The sequence below is a fragment of the Conger conger genome, chromosome 15, assembly GCF_963514075.1.
Source record: "Conger conger chromosome 15, fConCon1.1, whole genome shotgun sequence".
NCBI lineage: Eukaryota > Metazoa > Chordata > Actinopteri > Anguilliformes > Congridae > Conger > Conger conger.
In genome coordinates this window covers 39963753-39970451 of record NC_083774.1, presented here as the reverse complement: position 1 = coordinate 39970451, position 6699 = coordinate 39963753, and the positions used below count along the sequence as shown (strand labels likewise).

General features: G+C 51.3%; 1 pseudogene; it reads left to right on the top strand.

Moving 5' to 3' along the window:
- Positions 1–2437: 2437 nt before the first annotated feature.
- LOC133111436 (histone H1-like) lies at positions 2438–3074 on the top strand (annotated as a pseudogene).
- The last annotated feature ends 3625 nt before the right edge of the window (positions 3075–6699 follow it).

Genomic DNA, 6699 nt, shown 5'->3' with positions numbered 1-6699 from the left:
TAATGTAACATTGTATATTCCATGTGTACCATGCCCTTATTCGGTCATGGTAATGCGGAATTTCTTTCCAGGCATTCATTACACATTTTTTAATTAAGCGGAAAGTTAAAAGTGTTTGGTTGTTCCCCGGCCTCCTCAATACATCTTAGCAACGTAGAAAATCAAGGTTTACAGTGGTTATTACCCATAATGTTATTTCTAATAATGCTGCCTTTGGTCAAATAACTTCTGAATTAAGGATACAACAATATAGGCTACGACAAAGGCTAATAAATAAAACATGCCATGGATAAAGATGGAGAAGTAATGCGTGGCCGTGCGTTAATTGTATATATTGATTTGGGTGCGATTGCTTCTTGTAATGTTCTTGTATTTAAACTTCATCAAGCCTACAAAATGTACTACTTTTTAGAAAGTAGTGCGGAAGTTTTGATTCAATTCAATTGTGTGCTGCAAGCTACGCCGAAAAACATGTATTCCGATTTGATTGGACGAAATCACAGCAACGCTGCAGCCAATAGGTGAACAGAGTGTTGCTATAAGAAAGACACTGGGCTATAACCTGCGTTACTTTTGAATGTGATGAGGAGTTTAGTAGGAACCGAATGGGGTGCGGAAAGAAGAACAATGGCAGCTATATATACAGTGCATCCGGAAAGTATTCACAGCGCTTCACTTTTCCCACATTTTGTTATGTTACAGCCATATTCCACATTTCGCTCGGGTTTCTCTTCAGCACGAATTAACCTGTTGCCTACCACTGGCTTGCTAGTGGTAGACAAGGGGTTTTCGGCTGTTCTTGAGAGGCTTCTCAGAGCTTGTGTCCCTTCGCTCTCTCTCCCTTTTTCCTCCCTTTCTTGGCTCCTTCCACCTGGTTTTTTCCTCCTAACCTGACGGACTGCGAGTTCCGTTCCCAGTACGTGGCTTGACCGCGGCTGGTGCGGACTCGCAGTTCACGGACCACCCCCGGAACAGCTGTACCTGGAGCGAGGAGAGAGTACCAGTGGCTTGACCGCGGCCCTCTCTGACCTCCAGGTACCCCAGGGCCTGTTGGGAGGAACCAACCAGGTGGCTGGAGAGAAGGAGCGAGGGAGCTGATCCAGGAACTGCGGAGGGAGCTGCCGTTGCCAGAGCCTGCCACCAGAGGGAGCCGGACCCGGAGGAGCCTCGAGGATCCAGAGAGCCAGCCAAGAAGCCCGGGACTCCACCACCTTTTCCTGGACTGAGGCGGCGACGAGGATCCTCGAGAGCCAGCCAGCGGAGGCAGAGACTCGCCTGGAGGTCACCCTGCCAGAAGACTCCCGCCATCCGGAGGACGAGCTCCACTGCTGCAGAACGCTTTCTTGCCGAAAGCCAGAGGCGAGTACAAGAGCTGCCCGGAGAGAACGCCCGGAAGGGCTCCCCTTGCATGTTCGGTCCCCCTGGGACAGGCCATCAACCTCAGGCGTTTCTTTGTTCTCTGCCTACAGCTGGACTCCGGCCCCCAGCAGGAATGGCGACGGCGGCTCAGCCAGGTGTGCGGCGCCACAATGCCGTCCGGCTAACCCTCCTGAACAGCGGAGAGGGGGGCAGCAGCGACAGGGTAGGCCCCCTGGTGGAGCACGGGGTGAATGGCGCAGCTGTGGAGGGCGCCACCGAGCCAGCGTCCACTAGGGGGGGAACCAATGCTGCTGCCCCAACAGCCAACAGCCAGGAGAGTGACAGGTATGACCCGCCTGGAGTTTAGCCGGGCAGTGCTCCAGCGAGCCATGGGCTTCGTGCCAGGCGACCTGAACTGCCTGGTGAAGGTTCCAGGGAATGCTGATATTTTTGAAGTTAGCCTCAAGAATGCTAATGTCCTGGAGAGGTTCTGGAACCTCTATAGAGAGGGGAAGGACAGGTCTCCCCTCAACAACTTTCAAGTTGAGCCCCTGTCCGACACGGAAAGCAAAGTGGTCACTGTGCAGTTTTTTAATGAAACTGTACAGGACCACGATGTGAGTACGTGGTTGGGCAGGTACGGGCAAGTAAAATCTGAAGCCAGGAGGGTCCTGGATGAGGATGGAGTCTGGACCGGGGCCAGGAAATGGCTGGTCCAGCTCAAGCCTGACCCCTCTGCAGTGGGGGGGGTATGTCACATCCCCAGTACCATCACGCTGGGGAGACACCGGGGCGTGGTGTTTTATTACGGCATGCCCAAGCTGTGCAGGAACTGCGGCGAGTTAGGTCACTTGGCCGCAGCCTGCACAGTGGTCAAGTTATATCATAATCGGAGAAGAAAAAACACAAATGAACCGAATTTTCAGGAGCTGAAGACACTGTCTTCAGCGCCGGGCTGGTTGAGTCTACAAGGTCCTCATGAAGCATTTAAGTCTCCCCCCCCCCCCCCCCTGTCGCACGCGCAGCAGAAACGGAACGTTATCACTGATCGTAAGTGTGAAAGGAGAGAACCTGAGAAATGGCAGAAGAGGCTCCAGCTCCCGCCGCAGCCGTCCCGGCGAAGGCTCCCAAGAAGAAAGCTGCAAGCAAGCCCAGGAAAGCGGGGCCCAGCGTTGAAGATTTGATCGTGAAGGCAGTTGCTGCTTCCAAGGAGAGGAGCGGAGTGTCCCTGGCTGCCGTGAAGAAATATCTGGCCGCCAACGGCTACGACGTGGCGAAAAACAATTCGCGGGTAAAGCTGGCACTTTGTAGCCTGGTGACCAAGCAGACCCTGCTTCAGGTTAAGGGAACCGGTGCCTCTGGCTCCTTTAAGCTTAACAAGAAGCTACCGCTTGAAAAGAAGAAGTCTGCCAAGAAAGCAGCCCCTAAGGTTAAGGCCGTTGCGGCCAAAAAGGCGGTAGCAAAGAAGCCTGTGGTGGAAAAAGTCGCCAAAGAAGCCCGCTACACCTAAGGCAAAGAAGAGTCCAAAGAAAGTCAAGAAGATTACGGTGGCGAAGAAACTGGCCAAGAGTCCAGTCAAGAGTTCTAAGAAAATCAAGAAGCCAGCAGCTGCGGCAAAGAAGGTAAAAAGTCCTAAAAAAATAAAGGCAGCCAAGCCACAAGTTGCCAAACCCAAGGGCACCAAAGCCAAGAAAGCCGCTCCGAGGAAGAAGTGAAAACTTGTACCATTCGGTCATTTCACAAGTATAAAAGGCTCTTTTAAGAGCCATCCAAACTTCCTTGGACGTGCAGTTTTTTTCCATTTTTGTCTAGCTATGTTTTATCCCTGGTTGTAGGTAAAATCCTTGACAAGGAGGCGTTTACCTGGGATATGAATTGATCATATGATTTTATATGAGCGTAGTTACATTTCAGATGGTTCAATTAACCGGCTGTAATATTTCCTCCTTTTAAAGCTATTTATTTCATAAGGCATCATACCCAAGCACCACTCCAGCTAGTTGAATATGTAACCCATGTGTTCAAATACGCTTAATGGTGTCTATATTCAATGGTTTGTAAAAAAAAAAAAAAAAAAAGATTGTTATTGAAGAATGAATATCGATATTCGGGCTCAAAGTTATGAAGTATTTTAGGACAAAACCCCTCAATGTGTTGAGCTGAACTTCAAATAAGCGTTGCCATTTATAGTCCACCAACGTTTACCAGGAGGATGCATTTGAATGAACTGATTATTTTAAGATGGAAAATAATTTTAAATGGCCAACCTCTACTGAGTTTAGTATTCAATTGAATTGTTTTTATTCTGTTAAACGTCAGTCGTAGATACGTAAATAATGTATGGTCTGTTTAAATGAGCCTGTTAAATATAATATAATATGTGGCATCCCTGTTTGAATCACAGGTTCTGGCCCGCATCTACAGAAACGGCAGAAAATACAAACGAGGCACCGGATTTCAGCATTCACAAACAGCTTTCGAGCTCTCAGTTCCGCCAGTTGATCTGAAACTGAACTGTGCGTCTATGGCAGAAAGTTATGCGGATGCGTACGATACCTACATAGCAAACGATCCCTACCTCGCAAAACCATGCTCCAGACGACAAATACCATCAAAACACCACTTCCAATCTCAAGATGAATGCAGTCTCCAGTCCTAACTGACATTCCCATTATATTAGTTTTCGCTCACATTACAGTAATCCGGTCACAATAAGTGCTCCTTTAATGTCCATCCATCCATTATCTTAACCCGCTTATCCTGAACAAGGTCGCAGGGGGACTGGAGCCTATCCCGGCATACATTGGGCGAAAGGCAGGAATACACCCTGGACCATCCGTGCCTCCTACCTCCTTTAATGTAACATTGTATATTCCATGTGTACCATGCCCTTATTCGGTCATGGTAATGCGGAATTTCTTTCCAGGCATTCATTACACATTTTTTAATTAAGCGGAAAGTTAAAAGTGTTTGGTTGTTCCCCGGCCTCCTCAATACATCTTAGCAACGTAGAAAATCAAGGTTTACAGTGGTTATTACCCATAATGTTATTTCTAATAATGCTGCCTTTGGTCAAATAACTTCTGAATTAAGGATACAACAATATAGGCTACGACAAAGGCTAATAAATAAAACATGCCATGGATAAAGATGGAGAAGTAATGCGTGGCCGTGCGTTAATTGTATATATTGATTTGGGTGCGATTGCTTCTTGTAATGTTCTTGTATTTAAACTTCATCAAGCCTACAAAATGTACTACTTTTTAGAAAGTAGTGCGGAAGTTTTGATTCAATTCAATTGTGTGCTGCAAGCTACGCCGAAAAACATGTATTCCGATTTGATTGGACGAAATCACAGCAACGCTGCAGCCAATAGGTGAACAGAGTGTTGCTATAAGAAAGACACTGGGCTATAACCTGCGTTACTTTTGAATGTGATGAGGAGTTTAGTAGGAACCGAATGGGGTGCGGAAAGAAGAACAATGGCAGCTATATATACAGTGCATCCGGAAAGTATTCACAGCGCTTCACTTTTCCCACATTTTGTTATGTTACAGCCATATTCCACATTTCGCTCGGGTTTCTCTTCAGCACGAATTAACCTGTTGCCTACCACTGGCTTGCTAGTGGTAGACAAGGGGTTTTCGGCTGTTCTTGAGAGGCTTCTCAGAGCTTGTGTCCCTTCGCTCTCTCTCCCTTTTTCCTCCCTTTCTTGGCTCCTTCCACCTGGTTTTTTCCTCCTAACCTGACGGACTGCGAGTTCCGTTCCCAGTACGTGGCTTGACCGCGGCTGGTGCGGACTCGCAGTTCACGGACCACCCCCGGAACAGCTGTACCTGGAGCGAGGAGAGAGTACCAGTGGCTTGACCGCGGCCCTCTCTGACCTCCAGGTACCCCAGGGCCTGTTGGGAGGAACCAACCAGGTGGCTGGAGAGAAGGAGCGAGGGAGCTGATCCAGGAACTGCGGAGGGAGCTGCCGTTGCCAGAGCCTGCCACCAGAGGGAGCCGGACCCGGAGGAGCCTCGAGGATCCAGAGAGCCAGCCAAGAAGCCCGGGACTCCACCACCTTTTCCTGGACTGAGGCGGCGACGAGGATCCTCGAGAGCCAGCCAGCGGAGGCAGAGACTCGCCTGGAGGTCACCCTGCCAGAAGACTCCCGCCATCCGGAGGACGAGCTCCACTGCTGCAGAACGCTTTCTTGCCGAAAGCCAGAGGCGAGTACAAGAGCTGCCCGGAGAGAACGCCCGGAAGGGCTCCCCTTGCATGTTCGGTCCCCCTGGGACAGGCCATCAACCTCAGGCGTTTCTTTGTTCTCTGCCTACAGCTGGACTCCGGCCCCCAGCAGGAATGGCGACGGCGGCTCAGCCAGGTGTGCGGCGCCACAATGCCGTCCGGCTAACCCTCCTGAACAGCGGAGAGGGGGGCAGCAGCGACAGGGTAGGCCCCCTGGTGGAGCACGGGGTGAATGGCGCAGCTGTGGAGGGCGCCACCGAGCCAGCGTCCACTAGGGGGGGAACCAATGCTGCTGCCCCAACAGCCAACAGCCAGGAGAGTGACAGGTATGACCCGCCTGGAGTTTAGCCGGGCAGTGCTCCAGCGAGCCATGGGCTTCGTGCCAGGCGACCTGAACTGCCTGGTGAAGGTTCCAGGGAATGCTGATATTTTTGAAGTTAGCCTCAAGAATGCTAATGTCCTGGAGAGGTTCTGGAACCTCTATAGAGAGGGGAAGGACAGGTCTCCCCTCAACAACTTTCAAGTTGAGCCCCTGTCCGACACGGAAAGCAAAGTGGTCACTGTGCAGTTTTTTAATGAAACTGTACAGGACCACGATGTGAGTACGTGGTTGGGCAGGTACGGGCAAGTAAAATCTGAAGCCAGGAGGGTCCTGGATGAGGATGGAGTCTGGACCGGGGCCAGGAAATGGCTGGTCCAGCTCAAGCCTGACCCCTCTGCAGTGGGGGGGGTATGTCACATCCCCAGCACCATCACGCTGGGGAGACACCGGGGCGTGGTGTTTTATTACGGCATGCCCAAGCTGTGCAGGAACTGCGGCGAGTTAGGTCACTTGGCCGCAGCCTGCACAGTGGTCAAGTGCAAGTCGTGTGGCGGCGAGCACGAGACCAGGGCGTGCCGTGACCCGAGGCCCTGTAATCTTTGCGGGGTGAGGGGGCATCTCTTCCGGGATTGCCCCCTCTCGTACGCGAACAGGGCCCGGAGCACCGCGCCCCCACCACCGTCAATGACTGCCCCCCCTCCCCCACCCCACCCTACCCCCACACCACGCATTAGAGCACCCACTCCCCCTTTGCCCCAGCCTGACAGCCTAACCCCCACAACACA